We start from the raw sequence: 26,613 nt of genomic DNA on the forward strand, positions 1-26,613 counted from the left end.
ATATGTTCTTACTAGCTAAGTGATGCATATCCAGCCAGTGTCCCGGTGTAAAATAAAAACAGGGTACAAGGCAATAACTAACATCTATAGCGCGATTAGCGCGTACAGGATATCCTACTTAGTATGATAATGTCTTGGAACTCTTGGATGTGCGTGTTAATAGTGCGCTATTAGGTTATGTATTTAATACCCTCTGGCTATAGTCTTAGTAGGCTCATAGAATTATAAAAAAATCAATACATTTGCTCCTATTACTCGTGTGTCGTGATAAGTCCCGTTCATGGTATTTAAAAACCTACATGCCTAATAAAAGATTGGAGATGAAGAGATTGGAGTTACTCTGGTAATTAGCTGACTCGGCGAAGAACGTATCATAGTCATATTGCACAAGATTCACCAAGACAATGAACCCCGTTACCCGATTAAGCATATCTATCAAATGACTCGGAACAAAAGCGATCATCTCGACATCGTAAAAGCCATAAAAAAGATGAAGACGAATGACAAACCCGAAAAAAGGCCGAGTCGACATTATGTCCATCCATTTTTCTAGCAAATGAAGCGTAAGATGTATTGGATACGCAAAGAAAAATGGTTACTTGGTCATCCATTTCTCGAATCATCGCGTTATATGACACACTATTCCGTTCCTAACAAATCGTAGGTACCTATATAAATGTGAGGGGCAATAATGCTTTGGAATTTTATTCCGCTGTAAAATATTGCAGACAATCTCATCTGCAAGTCACGGGCACGTTTCTTACACCCATGTTAGGTATAAATCAAATGAATAAAAGGAGAAGGTAGGCCCAATAAATTCAAGTGGTCTGTTGCCAAAGCGCCCGCAGCTAAACGGCTGATGCATCTATGTACCGTAATGCAGCACTAAAAAGGAGATTCGGTTTGAGACTTGCAATAACCGCCTTGTACGTGCGCCCGATAAAAGCCAGAGAATACTCAACACGTGAGAATTACGTAATATTGAAATAAATTGCGCTTCGGAAACTTTGGCAGTATCTCTACATTACCGCTCTTTTGGAAGGCAACGACGAAAGTAATTTTACAAAGATGCAACGCGAAAGAAATGACACATAAAAGAGATATATTGAGTGCGAACGGGGACGTGTTATTAAAGACAATGTGAAATTTTATGTTCCTCTGGAGATTATGCGTCTTTGAACAAAATCTAAGTCGTTTCTCGTGTTTTCTAACATAACATTTCCTCTTGAACTGTAAAATAATAAACGAGCAATGAAGTTGTAAAATAACAAACACTTATTCAGTTCAAAGATGAACAAGAAAGGTAGTTGATAACATATCTTTCATTGCAATGAATAAGTTTAAAACATAAACAGAATAATTCCAGCGACAGTGTTGATTAAAGGCGGACGTATTTACTTAGGATTTTTGGAACTTTATAAAGCTTCCAAAGAGACCGTTTGCGGTATAATTGTTGAATTTTGATTCGAAACATCTTACGAGCGAAGTGAAGTATTAAGTACACAAAGTAGCGGATGGAACTGTCGCCGAGAATACGACTTTAACGTCTCTGTAAATAAAATCAAAGTACTATAATAAATATTTTACTTAGCCCGGAGCCGCAATCTATTTTGCTACTGATTTGTTCTATAAAAAGCAATAACAATAAATTTCTGTGCCATATCGCACAGTCTGTTGTAGTTCTATCTGTTTCCTTAAGATTCTCGGACGTCGTATTTTGTTCTCGGGATTTCATCGAGAAAATAATTTCCAATAGCGATAAATTGTTTGGAATATATTGTGAGCTTTGCTGGGACAGCCACCGGTTTATATAAGGACGCGGTGTAATTCTTGAAAACTGCTATGAAATAACAATAAATGTGGAAGATATTGAATGGTTGGGTTGGTATCATAAATATCACCTACATTCAATACGAGTATGTTGGGAGAGATAAATAACCGAAACAGTTCTTGTAGATAAATCTAAGACTAAGAATGAATATGAAAAATTAGGTTTAGTTTTAGGTGAAGCTTTTTCCTTTGTGGTTTTAATGTTTTTTTATGTTGAAATTATATGAAGGACAATGTCATTCATTCAATTTATTAAATCTCGCAATGAGTAATTGATTGAATTAGCGTTGCATACTGCAAAATGTATCTATATCACCGAATAACCGGATCAATACTGTCATGAAGAAAGAAAAAAGTTGTTAAAAACAGTAATAAGGTTGCGGGTTTTAATAGACGCAGGTACGTACATGGTGAATCCATTTGTACCGCAGTGTTATGTGTTATTTTTAAGGGATACCACTATTTTTTGCGTTTAAAATGTATCCTATTATTTATTCTGGTGTTCTAATGGTATGTTTGCAAATTTTCATGGCAATCGCTTGCGTAGGTAGTTAATGCATGAAAGCGGAAAAAAAAAAAACTCACTCTTGCATTATAGTATTAGTAAAGGTAACAAAATTAATATACATAATAAATAAAATTATTAGCCCTCTGACAGCCTAAACCTTTTGAGACTAAGCCTGTACAATAGCAGTGAGACATATCGCACCTTTAGAATTAAAGTGACCTAATCCAAAATATTGTGATTTTGACTTTTAGTCGAAAAAGGACTTTAAATGACCATCTTCATCGACTCTTATTAAAATACAGACCTAATCTGAGGTAGAAAAGGCCACACTGATACTTCGGTCTCTTTTACGCAGTCCCCTTCCCACGCGTCTGTTCAGTTTTAGCGAGACGCAAGTAGTAATGTGCAGCGAGTGTCATGGGCAGGTGGTTACGCTTTCGTTACGGTGGAGACCTAAACCAGAATACGTCGGTACAGTACCAAACATCAAGGTAAGTAGACGTCACTATTTTTATTCTAGTGAAGACCTATTTCGTGTTGAGTCAATTTTATACTAATTAGTGTGTCTTCCGATATGACCGATTCGTGATCAAGTCACTCTTCGAATGAAATTTTTTACAATCTGAAAGACTCAATCATCATTTGGTCTTTACCTCGATAAATCTAATATTTAATATGAAACTTATTTGTGATTGTGTCTCTCTTGTTATAAGTTATGATCATAAAACACAGACTATTTTAGTCATGGGTCTGTCTGTGAATGATTATTTTTTCATGTTCATAAATGTGTTAGATTATCTACGTACGTGTAAATTTGATTTAAGTACAAAATAAACCACTACTATTCTTCTTTTCAGCTTTTAGGTAGACACGGACAAAACAATGAAGAGAAGATCAGATTTTATTTTAGAAAAACTTAATTTAAATAGTAAAAATCAGGTAAGATGACATTTTATTTTGCTGCTTATTAGTGACCTACCTACATGAATGGTATAATATTCATGGTTTTTTTTTGTTTCCAGAAAAATGATGTTAGTAATAAAAATGATTCATTAATGGAAGCGCCAACAAATACTGATGAGAAATCTGCTGGCGGCCATATAAGTAGGTACGGTAGGCATAAGTAACTAGTAATGATTATACTCGCTAAGTTAGTATTTTGAAAGGACATGTATAAAATAAATCACAAATTTAAGTAAGCAATTATGCAATTTTGTAATTCTTTATAATAATTTCATCTTAATAAGAAAGTGCTTACTGTTAAACTATCATCGTGTTGTTTCCTACTTTTTTTTTAAAAACTAGTTTTCATACCCAACTGTACAAATTTTCAGAATATTCCTGAAAAAGTTAAATCATTAACACAAAGCCCTTTCATAATAGAAGATTCTCTTGATGGATCCGTTCCATATTTTGATCCAAAGACTTTTCTTACGCAAGATGCAAATGAGGTGAAATTATAAGCTATTTACAAGGCATATTTATGTGTTACGATTATTTCATGTTTTAAAATATTATTCTATGAGCTATTGACAACAAAACCTCATGAATACATTGTTATAGGTCGAAACGATAAATAAGTAACATCTAGGACTTTACACAAAATGAAGATGCAACGATGTCTGAGGTTGTAATTTCAGCTGAAACAGAAATAAAACAATCTACAAAACCACGATACTCATCAACTAGTAGTTCCAGTAGTTCCTCTTCTTCTAGTAGATCATCGTCAACATCTTCGTCCAGTTCTAGCAGTCGTGAAAGTAATTCAAATGAGCATTCTACCATAGATGGACCTTCGACATCAAAGTTAACAAACCAAGTCTCTAGCGGCACTTAGACTTACCTACCATCAGTCACCCATCAATTCTAATGAAAGTGACTTAAGCGACTTGGACCCAACCTATACTGTCAACGGGTCTAGTGCAACTTTAAGAGGGGTACGTATTATAATGTATAAATTTAAAATACATATCGGTTGAAATACATACAGTTGAAATACCGAAAATTTAAAAATATAATGGTTAAAATAAATATTAATCAAAATTCATAAAGCACGTTTTTCATATTGGTCGAAATAAATACAATTAAAATGACTAAGTTTACAATGTATATGTTCAGAATATATACAATCAGAATATATAATAGTTGAAAGTAATAACAATTAAAATTCCTATAGTACGTTTTTCATAATGGTTAAAATACATACTATACAAATGCCTAGGTTCATCATCATCTCCAGTCTATTTACGTTGTATTTACATGTTAAATTCCGAAAATTTAAGGACTGTAAGACAATGTCGACGGAGCTCCGCTATTCAGAGTAGTTAAGGCGCTTCGCGCCTGGACAAAACTAACCTAATCTACCTATAAGATACCGACTGATCGAAAGCCGTATTGTCTAACAAGTCCTTGCATTTTAAACTAAAGTCTGATCATTGATTGAAAAGAAACTTTAGGTGCGACGACGAGCGTAGCGAGTAGGAGCGTGTTAGGTTCAACTACGACCAAAACAAGAATTGTAATATATGCTTTTCTCTTTGTGAAAATTCAGTGTCTAGTATGTATTTCAACCATTATAGGAAACATACTGTATAGATTTTGAACGCATACATTATGAAAATATGCATTTTGTGCCATATAACTAAGAACTATTATGCATTGTAACCATGACCACTATGCATTTCAAGCTTATGCGTTTAGAACTTATGTCAAATAACTTTATATATTTTGATGCTTTATATTTTATAATTTTCGGTATTTCAACTGTATGTATTTCAACCGATATGTATTTTAAATTTATACATTATAATACGTACCCAATATTAAGGATATAAAATCCATGTTAAGTTTACCTACCTTACTTAATTTTTGATAATTTTCTGAGGTGTTATATTTAAAAAATGACTTTTTATAATTGTAATGACGAAGTTATTTGTAGTTTATTAAAAAATGTTTACTGTCATTTTAATTGTTTTCTTTACGAACCCATTATAAAAGTCCCCTAAAAAATCTTACGTTTATTATTTAAGTGACCTAATTCGATGTAAAACAAAACTTTGAATGAATATTCAGAAAAAGAGAGACCTAAATAATAAGAAGTCTTTTTAAAAATACATGTTTTTAGTCAAACAAAGACCCAATTATGAACTATTTTTTAAAAATAGAAATAAAAATATACATAAAGGTTTTGTTTTATTTTTTTTTCTTAAGCCACCTAGGAAAATAACTAAAGTATAACATAACATATTTTTTATTCTAAAATCACTTAAAACAGCTTAATTATATGCCTTTTCTTTAAATTGCACGGCCATTATCATTCTTTATTCAACGTTTACCGAAAACTTGCGTTTTTGAGATAGGACACTTTAATTCTAAAGGTGCGATATGGTGGCGCCACTTTTAATTTCCATCAACAACATAAACATCTTGGTACATGGTATAGGTTGGTATAATCTGGCCTGATGATTATAATGATGTTAAAATAATTAATTTCAAAATTCCTTGCTTTCTTAGCTTGCACCAGCGAGCCATGGCTGCGATGCGATCAGCGCTCGCGCACGCGACTGGAAAGTGGCTCGACGATCATCTTTACACTAACTGTTCATTACTAAAACATAAGCTGTGTGTTTGTTTGCGAGATTATGAGATATAAAAGACAATATGAACCGCCTGTTAGTTTGACGATTATGCGGTGTTTATTGTGTAAGCTTAGATATTTTTTTAGGAGCGTGCATTTTTATCTACCGTTCTACCTTGAATTTATCTCTCCGATTTTAACAAAATTTACAAGGTAGACTCAGTCCATGATTCCGAGCTGAAAAAACAGGGTCTCCAGATGTGTCCTCAAAATATTGTATGGATGTGTCCGTTTTGTTACGAAAATTATTAAGAATTTTTTTGTTGAAATCGGAGATATAAGCTCACGGTACAACCGGTAGATAAAATGCCCACCTGCTCGTTTGTTCTCTATCTTAAGTTCAGGTTAGATCTGCAAGAAAAATCATGCAAGTAGCATTACATTGATGTGCTTGATTGACCCCTCAAACTCTTTACGACCTCAACTTGTAACTTGTACAAGTCTAAACTAGGTTTTGTCCAAAAGAAAGACACAAGATAATCAGAGGAATAAATAAAAGAAGTAGAAGAAGCAGGTACTGAAAAAGTATCTTGAATCTGTTCCCGCTCTTTTGACATACATTATTATTAAATTGATACAAAATTCTTTTGTTTTTTTTTTCATTATTTTAACTCGTTATTTTTTTGTTTATTTTTTGCGGGAATCGACCTCTGTCTCACCTGAAGGAAAATGCAGATGAGGCCAAAAAGGTGTCACTCGCTGGTTTAGTAGTAACCTAATTTATTTTATCAAAGCTTTACATTATTTTGCAAAAAAACAGCACTATCTAGAAAACAAAGTGGAATTCCAATAATAAAACCTAGTACATTAACTGTATACGCGAGAACAACTAAGCATGCAAATTTCAATTCCGTGATCAATTATTTTGCTGGAAATTCAATTGGATCAGAGAATTGGGTGGGAGAGCGAAACATTTTATTTTTATTGCCACCATTATCGCATCGCAAGAAGCGAAAGTGTGCTCTGTAACTTTATTTCCTGTTTCCCTTTTCGGCGAAAATCGTTAGGTATATTCGGAGTGCTCGGGTCAGGTTTCTAAGATGTTAGGGTTTCGGTGTCGGCACCGGAAAAAATATTGACTAACGTTTTCGTGGAACGACTTAGTAAGAGGAAGAATGGGAATATTCCTAACGTATTTTTCTACGTCTAAGGAAAAATGATAGCTGTAATTAATTGGATGTGTTTTTACTCATTGTTAATAATAAATAAAAATTCGTAGTTATACAACTGGATAACTGATGCCAAATGAGTGACACACTATTGAGTGGGCAAACACACAAACACGCACACTTTCGCATTTATAATATTTATATGGATTCCATGTCAATATCAAAATTCCAGCTTCAAATCCATTAGTTACTGGGCGTTGACGAGTCAATCTGTAAGGATTTTTCTGTTATTTAATATTTAATATTAAATAATGAATGCACATTGTATCTCTCACTCTTACGTAGAGCGAGACATATAATATGAGGCACCCAATGCGATGAACCGATGACCTTTTCTGAGTAACCAGAGGTCTTATTGTCTAAAACACTGACGTCCTCTGTCGCATTCACTATCTCTTTCTACCCTCGCCTTATGCCGTTTGATAGAAAGAAGTGGTGAAAACAATTGTGATTCCAAGTGTTAAGGTGATTTTCCTCCGGCGACTAGAGACGAGAGGAGGCGAGACCAGAATTGAAATTTGTATGGCGGCGCCCGCGAAGCGGAGAATGCATACAAATTTCAAATCTCGTCTCGCCTCGTCTCTTCTCGCCTCGCCGGTGGAAAATCAGCATTAGACAAAAAGGCCTCTGACGGAATTCTACGTGAGAAACACGCTAAACTAGAAGAAGTGCATACGAAAACACCTGCAGTCAACATTGGCTTAAGTGGTTATAGAAGAAGAGAGAGACCAGAGTCGCCCAGGGTACTGTATTTTAAAGTGGCGTTTATTACTAGTATTCATTAGTCGAACAGTTTATAGTTCTGGATCTAGCAGTAAATTCTCTAAGCGCAAAGGAAAATCTTAATTGCCGTGTGATAGAAAGAAGTGGTGATTCCAAGTGTTAGACAATAAGGCCTCAGCAGGGCTACTACGAAACTCGAAACTCGAAGTTCATGTCGTGTGGTTCCTCTGACACTTATACTATTTAATACGAGAGCGAGAGGTATGATACGAACTTCGAGTTTCGAGTTTCGTAGTAGCCCTGCAGGAGGAAATCTACGTGAGAAACACTAAACTAGAAGAAGTGGCGTGGATACGAAAATACCTGCAGTCAACATTGGCTGAATAGTTGTTAAAGAAGAGACACAGAGAAAGAGAGAGAGAGGGGGAGAGAGAGAGCTAATACCTTTAGCTATTACCATTTGGATGTAAAATCGATCTAGCTCGGTCTAATCTCTGGGAAAACGCTTGTTATCGAGTTTTAGCCCAAGCGAAGCTCGGTCGCCCAGGCACTGTGTTTTAAAGTGGCGTTTATTACTAGCATTCATTAGTAGAACAGCTTATAAAATGAAATAAACACTTCTAAATTAAGATTGATTTTGGAGTCTTTATGTATTATTTATTTCAACTCCAAATTTTGTTACTTTTACGGTCATCCCGTAAAACCCATATCGAAAATACAAACCGTAATATGGATGCACAGAAAAACTAGAAAAATAAGACCAGCGCTGGGAATCGAACCCAGGTCCTCGGCATTCCGTGCCAGCGCTGGTTTTATTTTTCTGTGCATCCATATTTCGGTTTGTATTTTCGATATAAACACTTCTTGTTTACAGTTCTGATTCTAGCAGTAAATTCTCAAAGCGCCAAGGAAAATCATCCCAGCAATCCCCTACCTGTCCGGGAGTAATTGTCTCAGCCGTATCTAAAGGGAGGAAACTCATTACCCAGGGGGGTTCGGTTAGTAGTAGGATGTCCTTTTTAAATAACAAATGGCGTTTGTTTAGGAAAAGGGGGTAACCGGCCGTTCTCGCCCAATAATATTGGCTCTGTGCACGACATCAGCGCCACCTAGCATCCACAACTTTTTTGGCTCCGATGCTCTGACGTTTTGAAATTTCATCGCGAGATTGTGACAAAAATCAAACCTATAACATTAATACGTTATATTTTTTATAATACAAAATTACTGTGATACCATGATTTGAGTGGACAAAAGGTTGTGAATTCATTTTTGGTCATTAAAATTAAATGAGGTAAGTATAATTTTATTTAAAAAAGTGTGTTTTATTTGTCGTTATGTCAGAATTTGTTCACTTCATGTTAAATTGTACTTTTACTGTAAAACGAAAGATAAAGCTATCTTATTGGTTTTTTTGAATAATAGTAAAATTATATAATTGTTCTTTTATCGCTAGTAATAAATTAAATATCGTTTTCAGATCAAAATGAGTATCATTTTGAAGACCGGTTTTGTGATTATCACTCAATATAAAATTTCAACCACAAACCGTTTCATAAAGAAAATTGTTGCTGGACATGTCCGAGATGTAGAGATTCCTAACAAAAAACAGTGTTCAATAATTCAAGCCCGCATCATAACACAAACATCTATTACTAAAATTAGGTAGTTAAAGTCTATACAAATTGCTTTGTTAATGACAGATTCATATGAGTATGACATATGACAGAGCCTAGATTATTTCTTCTTTTGGCCACTATGAGCGCTGCGATAGATTTAATTACCCCCACCTAGTACCTGTACTTACACGTACTGTTACCGACATCGTTAGGAGAGTGACGCAACTTAAATGGCAATGGGCCGGTCTGTCGCGTGGGGCATGAAAGATGGAGCCAGAAAACGCTACTATGGAGACCCTGAACTGGAAGCCGAAACATAGGAAGACCACCAGCTAGATGGGCGGATGATATCTACTCGTATAAGACAGCAGGGCCAACCTAGACCAGATTCACCGCATCTTAGGTCATCATGGAAATCCATGGAAGAGGCATTATGTCCAGCAGTGGACAAATAATATGCTGAGAAGAAGAAATACTAATAAAGAATAACTTTTGACAGGACGTTAAATCATACTAATAGTTTTTATGGGATTTAATATGTAAAAGATTGTGAGTGTAAAATAAACACACGCATTGTTACTTTTTCATGCAAAAACTCTACTATCTTGGAATTGCTTACATTATTTTTTATTTCGATATTTCCTTGGAATCGAGACAAGGTAAAGGTTCCAACAGTTGGCATCCCACTAGCAATAGAGATGACAGCAGGGTGTCGTCTATTGGGCATTAGAATTACGAGCACTCGACACCTTACCTACATGTAAAGCTCAACTCTACAAAGTCTACAGACATAAAATTTTGAACATGTAATTTTGCAATTAGAAAGAAAGAAAGAAAGAAAATACATTTATTCGGAACAGTGACAGAATAATTACATAAAAGAAAGAAAAAAAAACAGTGTTACTGTTCACGAAACGGACCCACCTCAGCATAATGCCGGCTCAAGAGCTGGCGCTGGTCTTCCGGTGGGACCGTGAGGCCGTCATTGCACGCTGCACGTGCGACCGAACCGTGCCTAATTGTGAACGCGACTGTCTATGGTCAGCGCTACCAACACAAGCAAGCATGACATTGACATTGACAACTCTGACACGGTCAACCACACTAAATAAATGTATTTCAATTACTCGTATTGAGAGTTTCTCTCGATAATTTAGTAATATTCCGGGATTTCAAATTGACTGCCGGATCTAGGTTTAGGCGAACGAAGACGCGGTTAAAAGCTATCCAATAAAAGAGTATCACCGTCGTATGGCTTTACCGTACAGCGGCTGTACTCATTAGCTTGATCGTTACAACAAATTTAACAATTTGTTTTGACAGGATATTAAATGATATCATAACGGCAATCTGCTAACGCATCTAAGACACTAATGTAAGCAATTTGCATTCTATCATGTTGACACGTATACGATTTATGGAAGTAATCCTGTGGGATACTCATGCATGATAAATGGATTACTTGAACAAAGCCTGTGCCCTGTAATACAAGAAGTCGTCCACGTAAAGCAACATTCGATTATGTAAGACAGATCACACAATAGAATGATCTTGTTCCTTTCTACCCCTTACAATACATGGAAGTGGTTATTTACTTAAGTAATATGCATTGTTGTGGTCACGGTGGCGAACGTTTTAGAATCATAGCCATAATATCTGAAAACGTTAGCAAAAAACATTGACATGCCAATGTACAAACTGTACGGCATCACCCAAAGATGAAGGCAAACAATAATAAATTCTGTATACTAAATAAAATTTATTGCTAAGAATATAAAACGAAAGTAGGTAAACTCCAATGTCGGAGAATAAAAATAAACGCTACACAAAACCTTTATTTAACACACGCTCATAAAATAAAAGTGTTCTAACATTTTATACATTCTGAATATTGTAGCAGCATTCGTTTAAAGAGGTCATAAAATGGCACGGTAAAAAAGTCTGACAAAAATTGCTCAGAGTACCACAAAGAATTCATATAACGAAATCGTGAAAATCTGGTTGAAGATATTCAAGGTGTCGAAATGTCAAAGGTCAGGATTGCTCTTAATACGGGTGCTTGTAAAAACATGCACCATTCCAGTCTGTTTATGAATGAAGTATACGTAACAGGAATATGTATTGGCTCCCTGTGGACCCGACTTTCGCTTTCGTACCGCTTACCGAGTCAACATGACGGGAATGCAACATCTCTAGCTTAACCCCAACCATTGCTCGGTTTCTACGGAAGTTGAATAACTGTTGCGGACATTTCTACCAAAGTATAATGTTTCGTAAAATGTTTCTTGTAGATTGATCTGGTTCCTTTTTTAGGAGCCAACGTTTTGGAATATTTATGTGTTTGAATCTTGAATGGAGTGGCGTAGAATTTGTTTTCATTGTCTGGTTTATGTTAATGGGATGTATACATTTTTATTTACGTTACAAATGTCTTCTTTTACATTACCTTCATGCAAGACGTGATGTTCTTTTAACTGTAAAATATTTGTGTATTTTTTACTATTTTTAAGATCATTGTTTATAATTAGAGTGTTTTTTGTTCGGTACTTCGATACGTCAACCTCAAAGCTTTTGTTAGCCCGGCACCATTTCCAATATTCTTGTAAGAAACAAGAATCTCTCGCAAAATACGCTCCGCCGAAATTTCAAAATCGCTTTGTGTTCGAAATAACCATAATTAAACTGAGAAACAATGGTATTACGGCGAAATAAAAAGCTGTAACGACAGAAGAACAAAAAAGGTGTTTCGTCATGTAAGTAACGTTAACAAAAGAAAAGGGTCTGCAAAAACATAGCGAGGTAGAAATAAACGGTTTACGGACCAAAGCGGGTTGGGAAACGACGTCTTTGTTTAAATTAGAACACGAGATTTGATAATGTCGTTACATGGAGGCCATACAGTGACATCAAGGTGAACTGTGTCATTAGTCACACCATTACAAACAAATATTTCAGATATGTTACTGTTCTTTTCTAGAAATATGTATTGCTAAAGTGTAATTTATTATCATCATAACGATACGCAATAATGCAATTGAATTAAACTGGACACCCGTTTTAGAAATCACACAAGTGATAATAATTATTTACTAGCCGTTACCCGCGACTCCGTCCGCTTAGAATCGGTTATCGGCTATGGCTATCCCGCGGGAACGTTGCAATTTAAAAATCCTAAGCCCGTCCCCGCGACTCAAACTATCTATATACTGAATTTCATCTAAATCGGTTCAGCGATTTAGACGTGATGAATTAACAAACAAACAAACAGAATTACAAACTTTCGCACTTATATTTTGTAGGGTTCACCTCTACCAAGCAAGTGGGGAAGAAAAGTTACAAATGTTGTAGTTAATTGATATATATATGATCTATGATATATTGATCTGTACCTAATTGAAAGTGACGTGACAAAGTCACGGCTCTGCTGTTTGATAATCTGAAAACTGATGAATTCAATACACGTATATGAATTATGAATTGTCTATGTTTTGCCTATTATGAGTGTAATGTTTTTGTTTTATGAAATATAAGGCACTTTAGTTACGAGGATAAAAACTTACTGTACCTACTTACTGTAAATCTGTTTAAAAAAAATATACCTCGTTGGTTTCTTGCCGGATTCTTCTCAACAGAGGTTTTTCCGAACCGGTGGTAGTTTTTTTTTGACATTCATAAGTGCTTGTTATAGCCTAAATTGAATAAAGATATTTTGACTTTGAGTCAACGTCATAAATAAGTGATCACTTTTGTACCTTGTCGCGTTCAATCGGTACACAATTTCGTATGTCTTATCAAACATGACGTTATAATGACAGGTACAGTGGCGGGATGAAAAGGTTGACCAGTTTTTAAATAAATTCGTTTACACGTTACAAGACACTTTTTGAATGTCATTTATGACGGAACGTATAATACGGTATCCCATCTTAGGCCTCTAGGTTGGCAACGCATCTGCAATACCCCTTGTTTTGCAGATGTTTATGGGCGGTGGTGATCTCTTACCATCAGGAGACCCACTTGCTCGTTGGCCATCCAGTCGAATAAAAAAAAACATGTCATACTCGGTTGATAAAGCAGTTATACCTTAAGGTGTTCAACCTTTTCATTCCGCTTCTGTACAAGTGATTAGGAACTTATTTCTACTGTGTGCTGGAAATACAGTATAATGAATAATATTTATGTATGTACATTTATTTTTCGCTTTACCAATTCAATTAGTTTTTACCCGACTGCCCGATCACCGACTCGACTGCTGATGTTTTCCGCGTATGTATGTATGTATGTGGGTATATATATATCCATATCTTTGGTCATCGCTGCAGCCTAAACGGCTGGACAGATTTTAACATTATGAGGTACCTATCATTGGATTCTTCATAGCTTTCGGAGTAACATAGGCTATGGCGGGGAATAAAAAAATATATTTTGTATTGTAACAATATGGGTATCAAATAAAAGCTTATAATTAGCCGATTCTAAATATGTATGAATTATACTACTTTTAATTTACCATTTTCACAGAAATATTAAAAAGTGCAAAATAAAACAATAAATAAAAAAAATAAAAAACCCGACTGCCTAAAAAAACTAAAAGAAAAAAAAAACTGCCTAAAAAAACTAAAAGGACTGAACTGCTGTACTTTAAATTAGCTACTTAACAGATTTCTAGACTACTAGAATTATTGTCTTCCTTTTAGTTTTTAAGGCAGTCGGGTTTTTTATTTTTTTATTTTTTGTTTAAAGTAAATAATTTGTTGAATCATGCGTAACTTTGTAGAGGTCCATGTTATGAACCATAAATAATGACTTTGCTCACCCGCGATCTTCAAACATGAGCAAAATTATTGTTCATAGTTCGTTGCTAAAGTAAACCCAACGCAGTGGTCAGTGTCTTAAGCCATAGAAATATGGGATTTATGCGCGATCTATGCTAATACTTAACGAGACCGTTTTCTCGGCGGTTGATAATAAGAGGCCGACAAACGTTATACGCGCAGAAAGATCACTTGAGAGCTTATAATTGATTATTCTTAATAATTGTGTTATTTTATTGATAGCTTTTATTTACTATTTTCAAGCACTTACTTAGTTTCAAGCAGCTGAGATAAAACTAAGTTATCTTCAATATTAATATCATACTGACTTAAGTATCCAACTTATATATCACAGATCGCTGGTACCCGCTACATCTGTTTTAAATGGGGATTTATAGTGTGTGTAGAATAAACATTATATTATTTTGCTATAATATAATATAAATAAATAAATATAAATTAATAACAACTCAAGGAGCGCTGCGAACTTAGTTCATAACTTCTTCAGAATGGCTGCACTGATTTCGATAAAATTTGAAATATAGATAGACTGGACATATAGAATTATACATACACTACTTTTTAATCTCAACATTTACGCGTGTGAAGCCGAGGGTAAATACTAGTGATTACATAATTTTTTTCGGCACTTTCGTTAAAAAACCGTAGGACCATGCTCATCTGACATAAAAAAAACCGTAGGACCATGCTCATCTGACATAAAAAAAAACCGTCCATGCTCATCTGACATTAAAAAAACCGTAGGACCATGCTCATCTGACATAAAAAAACCGTAGGACCATGCTCATCTGACATAAAAAAAAACCGTAGGACCATGCTCATCTGACATAAAAAAAAAACCGTAGGACCATGCTCATCTGACATAAAAAAAACCGTAGGACCATGCTCATCTGACATAAAAAAAACCGTAGGACCATGCTCATCTGACATAAAAAAAACCGTAGGACCATGCTCATCTGACATAAAAAAAACCGTAGGACCATGCTCATCTGACATAAAAAAAAACCGTAGGACCACATGGTCATCCGACATCAAAAAATTAGTTCGCGAGAGGTTTGATAAATTAATCGGCGTCTTTGGCGATTTCCAATCAACCGAACATGTGGGAAATTATCTTAAAATACTGAAAATCTAAATTCACCCCATTTCTAGGGATCAATTTGACTTGAAATTGGGAACAGACATGTATAGACAATGCAAGTTTAAATAAATAAATATCAAAAAACAGTTTTAACAAATTTAATTTGTGTCAAAAACATATTAATTCGTAAGCTGTAAAGCTTCTAAGCTGGCCTTGCTTGGGCCATAATTTTGCTGCGTCAAAACCAGTAGCTATTAAGATTCTATTTACCGTTAAATTCCAAGGACGCGCCGAGTAAGCACGCTTTTGAAAAATAACTCGCCTAGCCGGCGCTGAAGTGATTTAAATACATAGTTGTATGTTTATAAACTGCGGGTCTTTTGAAGAAAACTTGAGTTCGTCGCATTTTTTCTTCTTGGAAGTACCCACAGTTTATTCTTTTTTTTGTATGTTAATCCTTAACTTACTTCATTTCCAAAAACAAATAAAAAACGCTTTAAATTAGTTTAAATCACAAAACACTTTAAGAAATCCGGGTAAATAACTGACATAGTGTATTCTATCTCGGCACTTTATACTAGCAACGCATCTGTAATCCTTAAGTAGATGGTGGTGCTCACTTACCATCACATGAGCAAACGAATTCTAAACATAAAAGTACTAGTATGATGTCATTCATGTAATCGCAGTAATACATTGCGGTGTGTCTCCACAAGCGTAAAATAGCTGACGTCATAAAAGCGCAATGTACGCTTACGTTTAGGAAGGTCGTCCACCGCCGGCATAGCGGCTTTCGCTACACTTATTATTATTACCCTCGATCGTAACTGTCTGGTGCGGATAAGACAGGCTGGAGAGAGACTTTTTATTTAGTGAAATATATATTATAAACGAATTTTGGATCAATTGATATTTTAAGTCCTAAACTAAACAAAGCCTGTGCTTATTTAATATATTTTTTTATTTCTAAATCCTTTTCTATGATTTTATATTTACGTCATACGTCTTGTACTTTAAATTACGCTAAAAAATTTGGTTCATATCTATAAACATTTTATACGACCTGATTAAACGACACTTTGTAGCGTGTTCACAAAGAAATAACTATTTTATTTACTGATTGTTTTGACATGTGTTACTTCTATTTAAACAAATAAACGTAAACATTTCAATTGAATATCAGCCCAGAAAAAATACACGTCTATTTATAAGTAAGGCAGCTTCATTTTAATTTAATTGACCCAACAATTTGTTAAACAAAAAACCTGTTGCTGGATTGTTTTTGTGCCACTTGCTGCAGACATAAAGTCTACTTGCAAGTATTTAATAAGAAATTTTTTTTTTTTTGGATTAATATTCACAAAAAACTTTGTTGAACCCACTACACAAAATTTTCTGCTTCTGTTCTGCAAGTTTAATACAATAACTCTTAAAAAGTAAAATGACGAAGGAAGTTACTGATTTTATTCAAAGTCTTTATTGTAGCCATGATTCAATTTTGCTAATGTTTGTAAATGTTGTTTTATTCTTACCATGGCATAGTTACGGAATAAATCACAAAATAAAATTACCTCCTTCGGGCAGTCGGGTAAAAACTAAATCAATTTCTTTGCTAAGCGCTGTATTTGTTTTTTAAATAACACAGTTCAAAAGCATATTCAAAGACAAAATATATTTTTCAATTGACACTATAACATCGCTTTTGAAAGTTAGTTCCCATCCCACTCACCAACTCGACCTACCACCGGTTTGGAAAAACCTCTGTTGACAAAAAGTTCCACAAAGTATAATTTTATTCAGAATAAATTCTTTTTAATAATGTAAAAACAAAATAAAAGTATTTTACGCAAACTCAGTCTCCTTACTTGCATGGCTCAAATAGTAGGGGCACATTAAACGAATCTCTCATCAAGTAGTTACACGGATTAGGTTCCGGGTAATACAATAATGGCGTCATTCCGGCCGCGAGAGCTCGTCAGTTAAATCCTTGTAAAAGTACACTTTGAACCATTTTGCATTAACAACTTCCCTGTCCAAGGAGTCATGTGTGATTCATACATGTATTTACGAATTCTCGTGAGTCTTATGTACCTAAGTCATGTTTGAAGTTAAGTTTGCTTTATTGTTTTTTAATTGAACGTGACTGAATACCACAGTTTTACCAGCATGAACGAACGTATACAGAATTAATTACAAGTGACTACTCTCTGGGGAAAATCCAGAGTAGTGTTCCTTTACAGAAACATTATTATATTCATAATGAATATGAAATAAAAATATTTTCAAAATAAAATCAATGTATATCCTAAAGTGTTAATCGTAAATCAGTCATTTTTCTGTTAATACTGTGACGTTTAAACAACACGTTGTAATTAAATTTGTTCAGAGGGTAGAGAAACGTTGTATATGGATTCAGGAAAGTCGTTTCCAAAATTGGTTTCCAACATGAACAGTTTATTTTATGTAGGTACCTAACTGAAAACATACATTTATTTCAAACCTTATTATAAAACGGTTAGTAACCCAAAGACCTTAAAAACTGCCCAAACATACATAGTACGGTTACTCAAAGTACATGCAGAAGTAAAAATAGTAAAATGTTAATCTAGAGCAAGTGACATTTTCATGCATTAAATTTGACACACAGGCAAACCGCCGTGTTTGTATAAAAGAAAACAAATAGGAGCTTCTAAAAATATAACATGAAAGGCTTCTGGCAACCAGGGATTCATATTTAAACAGGCGAGTTAATTTTTGGATAAAAAACCTTTGAACGCTAAACAAGCAGCGAAAAAAGGATAAAATGCGTTATCATGTAATATTTAAAGAGGTGGATAATGTTTCACGTTGTTTTACGTTTTAAGGGTTCCTTATTCAAAGTATCAGGACGGAATGGTTTGAAATGGGACATAATCTCCGTCCAACCTCTGCGCACGTCCTATTATATGACAAAGCATAAACGCAAAAACTGCGGCAGCTGTATTGTATTTAATTTATTGAATCAGGCGTTACTTCACGGAGGTCCATATCAATGATCTATTTACAAACAATTACTTTGCTCACTCGCAACCTTCTGATAGCTATGTCCATGCACTATGTCCATCACCATCACTACTACAATGACGCGTTTCGACCTCAACTAAGTTCATCCTTAGACCAACACAACCGTTCACTAATTTTGTCTTCCGGTTGCTATCATATCATAATGAAAGAAACGGCTGTTTTTAACTAACACACTTATATTTGATTCACTTATAATTAACTGACAATAGTAACAAACCTTGCAAGTAAATTTTTACCTATGTTATTTTATTTTTATACACGTTAATGTGTCGATTGATTTCGATTTCCGTGCCTTTGATGTAGGAAGCGCTAGTAAGAAGCAAGGTTAAAATTATATAGGTTAATAATATAGATCACTGTAAAGTAACGCTAAATCGATCAATTTGAAAAAAAGAGGGCCGTACAAATGAAAATTTTAGGAGAGAATAGGTTACGCGGTTATTTTAGGCTACGGAATCTGTACTAGCTCTACGATAAATATTTACGACATTAACGTAAAGATATATCAACTCTGCGAAAGAGCAATATACTAGAATTAATTCTATTTTCTATAAGAATGATGGCTTCGTACAGTTAGTAATTTGATTACAACATTGTACCATGCCTTCGTTGTAGAACTATGATCTTTATGCTGCAGAAAAATACAGCTCAAATCGGCGTATATTATTTCAAGTTTAATAGTGTTGCCATTCTGCAAAGTCCATCCTTCATTGTACGGAGCTCAGTCTTAATTGATATGGCTTGGGTTTTTGCTGAACATTTTTTAGGGTTCCGTGTCTGTTAAAGTACAGTGCAATATACAAAAGTGTAGCGATCTAATCGTTTTGTATAAGTTTTCTTACGTTGTTAATAATATCTTGCAAGCGTTCGATTCAATGTGCCAAATATTGATAGCAATCTAAGTTCGTGTTGTTCCGTCCCTCTCACTCTCGTATTAAATAATATAAGCGTCAGCGGGACGGCAGGATACACGAAGTTCGAATTTTGCACTTCGTAGTATAGGGCCAGGACGACGTTAAACATTGGAACTAAGTGTGCCACCGGCCCTTTCACGTAATAGTTTTTTTGGAGAGGAGTGAGAGGGACGGTATATTACGAATATCAAACCAAAAATTCGTCCATAGTAATCAAAAAGTTACGGCTAGATTATTTCAAATTCAGCAAACTTTTGATTAACGATTAAAAATATTTACTTTGTAATTGAGCATTAAATTTCACTCGATCATAATAAAATCTGAAAACAGGTAAACCATTACCCGTTTTGCCATTTTTCCCTTCAATTTATCAAACATTTCTCGCAAAAAAATATGTGGGAAAATAGATATTTAGTGACATTTAAAAGAATAAGTCTTTTCACTTTTTATAAGCTATGAATTGCATTTCTTGCAACAGGTAACGATAACGAAACATTAACGTTACCGAAACTTGCAAACAGACACAGATTAAACACCTTTGCATTCAAACTAAATTTAAATTCAGAACACGTTAATAGAATCCACCATAAATATTCCGATCGTTCTTGACCAGCTTTTTATACGAGAAAATTAATTGATACTCAAACAAAATGGAATAAGTTTTGCCGTTATTCATTACTTTGTTTCGATCTACCACTATGATATTGTCATTAAGCCTTTTAATATTTCATCTAGTTTTTTGTCGGCTGCCAGTTCCATTGTTTGGGAGAAGTTTGAATTAGATCGGATGTTGCCATGTTTTTTTTAGGAATGTAACCTACATTGCCGAGTTTTATTAACGTACCTACTTGGTTGCCGTAATACTTTTTAAAACTTTGAAGTAGGTACGTATGTCGGAGCTGAAACGTAGACACTCACAGTACGGCTAATCCACCACTTCAAGGTCGCTCAGCGAGCTATGGAACGAGCTATGCTCGGGGTTTCTCTGAAGGACAGAATCCGCAACGAGGCTATCCGACACAGAACTAAGGTCATCGACATAGCTCAGAGAATTAGCAATTTGAAGTGGCAGTGGGCTCGTCATATCTGTCGAAGAACCGACAACCGCTGGAGTAAACGTGATCTTGAGTGGAGACCGCGTCTTGGCAAACGCAGTGTAGGGCACCCTCCGGTCAGGTGGAGTGACGATTTACGAAAGGCTGCTGGTAGAAGCTGGATGCGTCTAGCCGAGGACAGGGCGCAATGGCGCTTTTTGGGGGAGGCCTATGTGCAGCAGTGGACTGCTATAGGCTGATGATGATGATGATGATGACGTATGTCGGTAGTTCACACTACACAATGGTATAAATTACTCAAAAGTGTTTTTTTTTTGCTCAAAAACCTGCGTGATACAGAACTAACCCAGTTACTCTGGGAAGGGAAATCAGGGCCTAGACAACTACGTCTCAGCACTCTTGTAAAATGTTGACATTAAATTCTGTCCAATGGAAAAATTTTGCACTGCAAATATGCACCAATCATCATGATCATGTCAGCCGAAAGACGTCCACTGCTGGACATAGGCCTCCCCAAGGCTCTCCACTCAGACCGGTCTTGTGCTTTCCGCATCCACCGCGATCCCGCGATCTTAACCAGGTCGTCGCTCCATCTTGTTGGAGACCGACAGCTCGTCTCCCGGTCCGCGGACGCCATTTGGGAACCTTCTGACCCCATCGGCCATCAGTTCTGCGAGCAATGTACCCCGCCCAATGCCACTCAGTTTCGCATTTCTTCGGGCTATGATAGTAACCTTACGCACCAATATTTTAATGTTTCTACACAATTTATCTTAGGAAAGTCTAAATCTACATCAATTTCCAACTTTGATTAGAATTGGAAAATGTTATTAATAACTTGACTTGAAAGATTCAATTAATTAAGCTGCCTGATATTGATAGCAACTTATAAAATAATTGACGGGTCTGGAGTCTATAGGTCCTGAAGTTTCAAGCAACTGTCAATACAAGCCTTCGAGTCTGAACATTTCGGAAGGAATATGTTTCGTGAAAAGTTAAATTATGGAGAACGAAATAAAAAGTTATTGTGGAAAAAAAATATTTTCGAAAACATATTTTCAACACAAGCTTTCTTAGCTGTCCCAAGTTTTAAGTCGATACTGGCTGAACCTTAAGAATTTCACTACCAGAATAATTATTGTATTGTCACCGAACTAACATAAAGTGTGCCAAATTCAACTAAAACGTATATATGTATATCAAGACACACATGCGAACGTTGCACAAATGCAAATTACTATCCAATCGCGATATTAGATATTGTTTTAATAGAAAGGGGAAAATTTATTTAAGAATATAAATTTATAGAAAATACAATCATATACCTAAGAGCTAAATACTACTAATAGAAAGACCTGACGTTTATGTGAAAAAATTAAGCTTTTTTTTGTAATCGACAAAATAAACAAAATGACAAGGACTTTTTGTTCACATTGGAAATGGAAACTCTACTTTTGTTATGAGATACTTCTTGCAAAATTTCATAAATTATAATAAAATCCGGATTTTTTTTACAATATATTATGTTTCGATTCTCGCGGTTTTGTAAAATACGTAACACTTTTAAGCTAAAAGCATTTATATAACGATACAACCTTATATTTGCCGGTTTAGAAATAAAGTGAATAGCAGTATCTCAATAAAACTCGTTTCCGAAGAATAGAATATCAATTAATTTACAATTAACCTACGCTAACTATAATTCAGCCATCACATCAGTCATCACGTCACTAACAATCAAAATTATACAATTATATTAACAATCCTGGTAAAAAACTAACTAATAATCTAACTTCAACACAACTTAACGGTACCGCATCAAACATTAATGTAATCAATACCACACTTTTTATAAAAAAAATCGCATGTACGCCTGTCATGTTTTTTAACGCTTGAAAAATGAGATTTAGTTCAAATTTGAGCCATATGTGTATCCCTATACGTGTGTGGTATTTTTTTGGAAGATATGAGCAAGTTGGTTTTGAGTTAAATTAATTGTGATGACTTGCGGACGTTAGCGAGGAAAACCAGAAAATCAGTGTGAGTCGACTGATTCATATTATTTCTAATGTTAAGCTTTTTCTACACTATAAGAAAGAACAGCAAATTTAAAACCATAATACGTGACATAAGTAAAGACGAGTGGCAAAAAGAAAGGGAGGCTTTTACCCAACAGTAGGACACAGTTAAAGCCAAATAATTAATTAAGCTTATTTTTAATGTGTACCTACAGTATTATATATTTCATGCGACTCCGTCTGCGAATAATTTATTTATTGCGCACCTGCGGAGACTATACATTTTTCCCGTGATAAAACTCTCCTATGTCTTTTTCAGGGTCTCAAACTATCGCCATACCAAAATTAATCACGATTGGTTGAGACATTCACTTTTACTCAGTGTAATAAACAAACATACTCACTTTCGCATACTATACTACTGTACTGCTTGCTACTAATAAAATATTACCTACTCATGACCTATATTGTACGTGCTTATTTATAATAATAAGTATTTAATGAAACTTTACCTACTCATGACATAAGGTTAGTAATAATTAAGTATATATTATAACTATTTTACCAATAAATTAAAATTAAGGGTCATATTGAAACCAGCGCTGCAGCTTGCCGTGGTAATACGCTGATTATGACCCTTTTTGCTTCTTTCGGCACAATGTTTCATTTATTTCTTCCTATTTAATATATAAGATTAGTAAGATTGTCTAATTTTCTTTACTTGTAATTTATTTCTCTTGCTTTGCCGAATTTAGACAAATAAATTTATTCTTTCTTTCTTTCAAAATCTAAGTAACCTTTATTTCTTTTCAGCCACATAAATTAAAAAAAAGTTCAGTTCAGTTTTGTTTCCTTCACCATAAACCCAGAAAGCCATCGCTTGTAGACCCAGCTTAACTACAAGACGTTGCGGTAACGAAGAGTTAACTAGACACCGTTACACTATGGTCTAGTGGTTGTTGACACTGTGTCATACATAAAAAAAGTTATTATGTCATTTAGAGATTAAGCTGAGCGATGTGTCATAGCGTCATTTTTGCGGTTTTTGACGTTGTAATCTTACAATAGCCGAGAGGTTATTACGACAGCAGTTATGAATGAGTTGTAGATTATTTTGTTAGACTTTTGGGCCAATGATTGTTTACAGCAACCCTAATAATACACGTAATAATATTAATTAAAAGAATAAAAGACGAGTTTACTTTCCCATTGGGTACAGAAGAGTAACTTTTTTGTGCGTGAAAATTATATTAAGCATCTCGATGGCCAGTAACAATTTTAGAAGACTAAAAAGTTTTTATGTTATTTATTGAAAAGGATATACCCTCAAGGTGGTCCCATATAAATTTTTAAAATAAAATTCCAATCCAAAAAATATAAAATAAAAACTTTTTAACAAAAAATTAAACCGCCGAAATGAAATGAAACTTATTTATTTGCTTTAAATGCAGTACATTACATGAAGTTCAATGGTTTATGAGTCTCATACATTCAAACTTTATAAGTCATGCAAATATTGAGATGTACTATATTAATAACAAGCCGAAAAAAAACCTTAATCTAGGTACCAGTTTGAAGTCGGTGCCTCAGCACGATCCAGGAGGAGTGATAGAAGCCCATCAGGTAGACGACTAAGTAATAGGTCCACTTCTGCTGGCCATAGTGCAGAAACACCGACTTCAAACTGGTACCTACATTAAGGTTAAATAAAAACGGTTTAGTTTTTTCGGCGGTTTAATTTTTTGTTTACAAGTTTTTTTAAAGAGATATTTGTTCCTTTGACATTCGTTTTCGTATTAATTTTGATTTTTTGTCTGTCTGTCTAAGTCAGTAATCAAACCACGAGATAAATTATCTCACTCTGCGTATATTTTACTTAGAAGCTCTGCTTCTACCTACAAATTTGTACGAAGTATTTGGCCGGCTATTTTGCAGTAAATAAGGACATTGGTTAAAAGTCCCAAAATTGCCATTTACATACATACAGTTCTTTTATGAGCATCCTGATGACACATTCTTTGCTCAAATGAACAAAAAGTTCCGTCAAAGTCAACGGTTTCTCGAAACGGTACTTAAATCGCTGTCGAAAATACATACGAAAAAAAAATCGAAACACCTTTTGAGGCCTTACTTGGATTTAGTGTCACTGTTGGTCTGTACTCATATTTAATTGCCTTAAGATTCTGTAGACATAATGACAAAAAACAAAACTACCGGCATCAAACTTCTGTGGTCAACAGTCTGCCTGTAGCAACTGTTAGGCATTTTATTCAAGAACTATAAGAATTGTAACGGATAAATCACGTCTTAAATCGAGTTTAGCTCGACATGTTTCGGGCTAATTCGTAGCCCTTCTTCCTAGGAGCAACGCGACTCGGCGGCTGCCGCAACACGCGCCAACCCCCCAGGAAGCCTAGGCCTAGGAAGAAGGGCTACGAATTAGCCCGAAACATGTCTGCCTCAACTCGATTTAAGACGTGAGTTATCCGTTACAATATCATTTAACTATAAGAATTATATTAATCGTACGGTGGTAAGAGTGGCATCATTAGACATATCTTCAAAAATAATATTTTTTGCATACAAACTTAACTTACTAGGAACCTAAAGTACTTCAAAATGAAAATCAGTTTTAAAAATGATAGAACTACGTAAGTTCTAAAACTTACCTAATCACCTTCGGCCATTCATGAAAAATGATCATACGAGTACAACAAGAATCACGAGTTTTAGCTTTCAGCAAGTTGTGTTTTTAAAACCTGTGGTAATTTCCACTGCTCACTGCTGCTCGCCTTATATGCATTTCTACGTATCTAGCCCTAGCCAGTCGCTCAAGCGCGCGTCTAGACAATCCAAACATAGGTACCATACTAAATTTGTGCCCAAAAACCAGAATCCACTGCAATAACAACGGGAGTAAGAATGGGACGTTCTTTCTCACTCCCGGAGGGAATATAGATGATATTGCCTTCATTAGAGCGGATGCTATTACTGAGCATTCAACATGTGAGAATACGAGTATAGTACCACAGAATTGACGTGTAATAAGACGAATATACAAATGTCATCATTGGTATTTCGAAAAACATTGTCGCCACTTATCTCTATTTTGACTTAAGACACAAGTTTTTTTTGTTTGTAAATTACTAGACTCTCCAGTAAAATGTAACTCTTTTAGGACCGTAATTTCTGCTATAACCTAAACTTCTTCTACTTCGTAACGGGTTGTGCCGGGATAACAATTATGTGGCCTTTTGACGGAAAAAAAATCATTTTGTAATTCATTCTTCCCTTCATTCTTTAATTTATCTTTCCTTTTTTTAAGAGTCCGCCCAGCCTTGTTATTAGTTTTGTTCTACTGATGGGTTTAGACGAGAATAGCGCATGGATCAATAATGTGCATCTTATCGCTCTAAGAAACCTCAACATATCAAGAAAGATTCTTATTTCAAGAAAGTCCAGAATCGCAGACGAAGATAACAACTATACTAGCAACACATAATACACCTAGTTTTTATAAGGCGCTTTACAAAGAAGCGTCTGAATCTACAAATTCAATAAGGTACAGTGCATTCGATTCACTCTTCTTTCAAATTAAGCGGTGTCAATGACTACAAATGTAGCAGAGAGTAAGAATAAAAAAAAATGAAAAGAAGCGACACTCGAGTGTTTGATTCTGTTTACTTTTCTTTTTGAGATCTCTACTTCTCACAAACTAAAGAGATTTAATAGGTATATCTTTAACAAAATAGTAGCTTTTTTGCTGTTTATATTTTATTGTTTCATTGCTAATTATGTTTAATTTCTTGATTATGTTTTATAATCGGAGTTCCATAATAATTTTCAAGTTTAATCAGCTACAGGAAATGGATCGAATGCACAAAGTAAAATTAGTTAAAGGGTTGTATATGTTATACAAACGTATGCATTATTTAGTAGTCATAACCATACGGACTTCATTTTGCCCAACATCAACCAAATAAAGTAGTAAATAGATTTGTTTGCACATTAAATTAGTTACGAATAATGCTCGTAAAAGCGCCAACATTAAAAGAAATGTTTTAGAAAAAAAAGATATTATACATTTTTTTTTGATGCATGTTCCACAATTATATTTCTTTACCAAATTACAAATAAATCAGCTCAATAAAAGAGGGTAAA

The 26,613-nt window shown here is 34.8% G+C and overlaps 1 protein-coding gene and 1 long non-coding RNA gene across 3 annotated transcripts in view; one reads left to right on the forward strand and one right to left on the reverse strand.

Annotated features, from left to right (window-relative positions):
* The window catches only part of LOC141436199 (uncharacterized), a 256,690-nt gene that overhangs the window by 22,809 nt on the left and 207,268 nt on the right, over window positions 1-26,613 (reverse strand). The gene's annotated exons all lie outside the window — the stretch shown is intronic.
* LOC141436077 (uncharacterized) lies at window positions 2,537-5,459 on the forward strand. 2 transcript variants are annotated; one of them, XR_012452261.1, is made up of 4 exons: window positions 2,537-2,829; window positions 3,196-3,277; window positions 3,361-3,789; window positions 3,902-5,459. It is a non-coding gene; the product is annotated as an uncharacterized lncRNA (long non-coding RNA). The 2 variants fall into 2 exon arrangements; XR_012452260.1 differs by having other exon boundaries at window positions 3,361-5,458.

This window comes from Choristoneura fumiferana, chromosome 16 (assembly GCF_025370935.1).
Source record: "Choristoneura fumiferana chromosome 16, NRCan_CFum_1, whole genome shotgun sequence".
Classification (NCBI taxonomy): Eukaryota; Metazoa; Arthropoda; class Insecta; order Lepidoptera; family Tortricidae; genus Choristoneura; species Choristoneura fumiferana.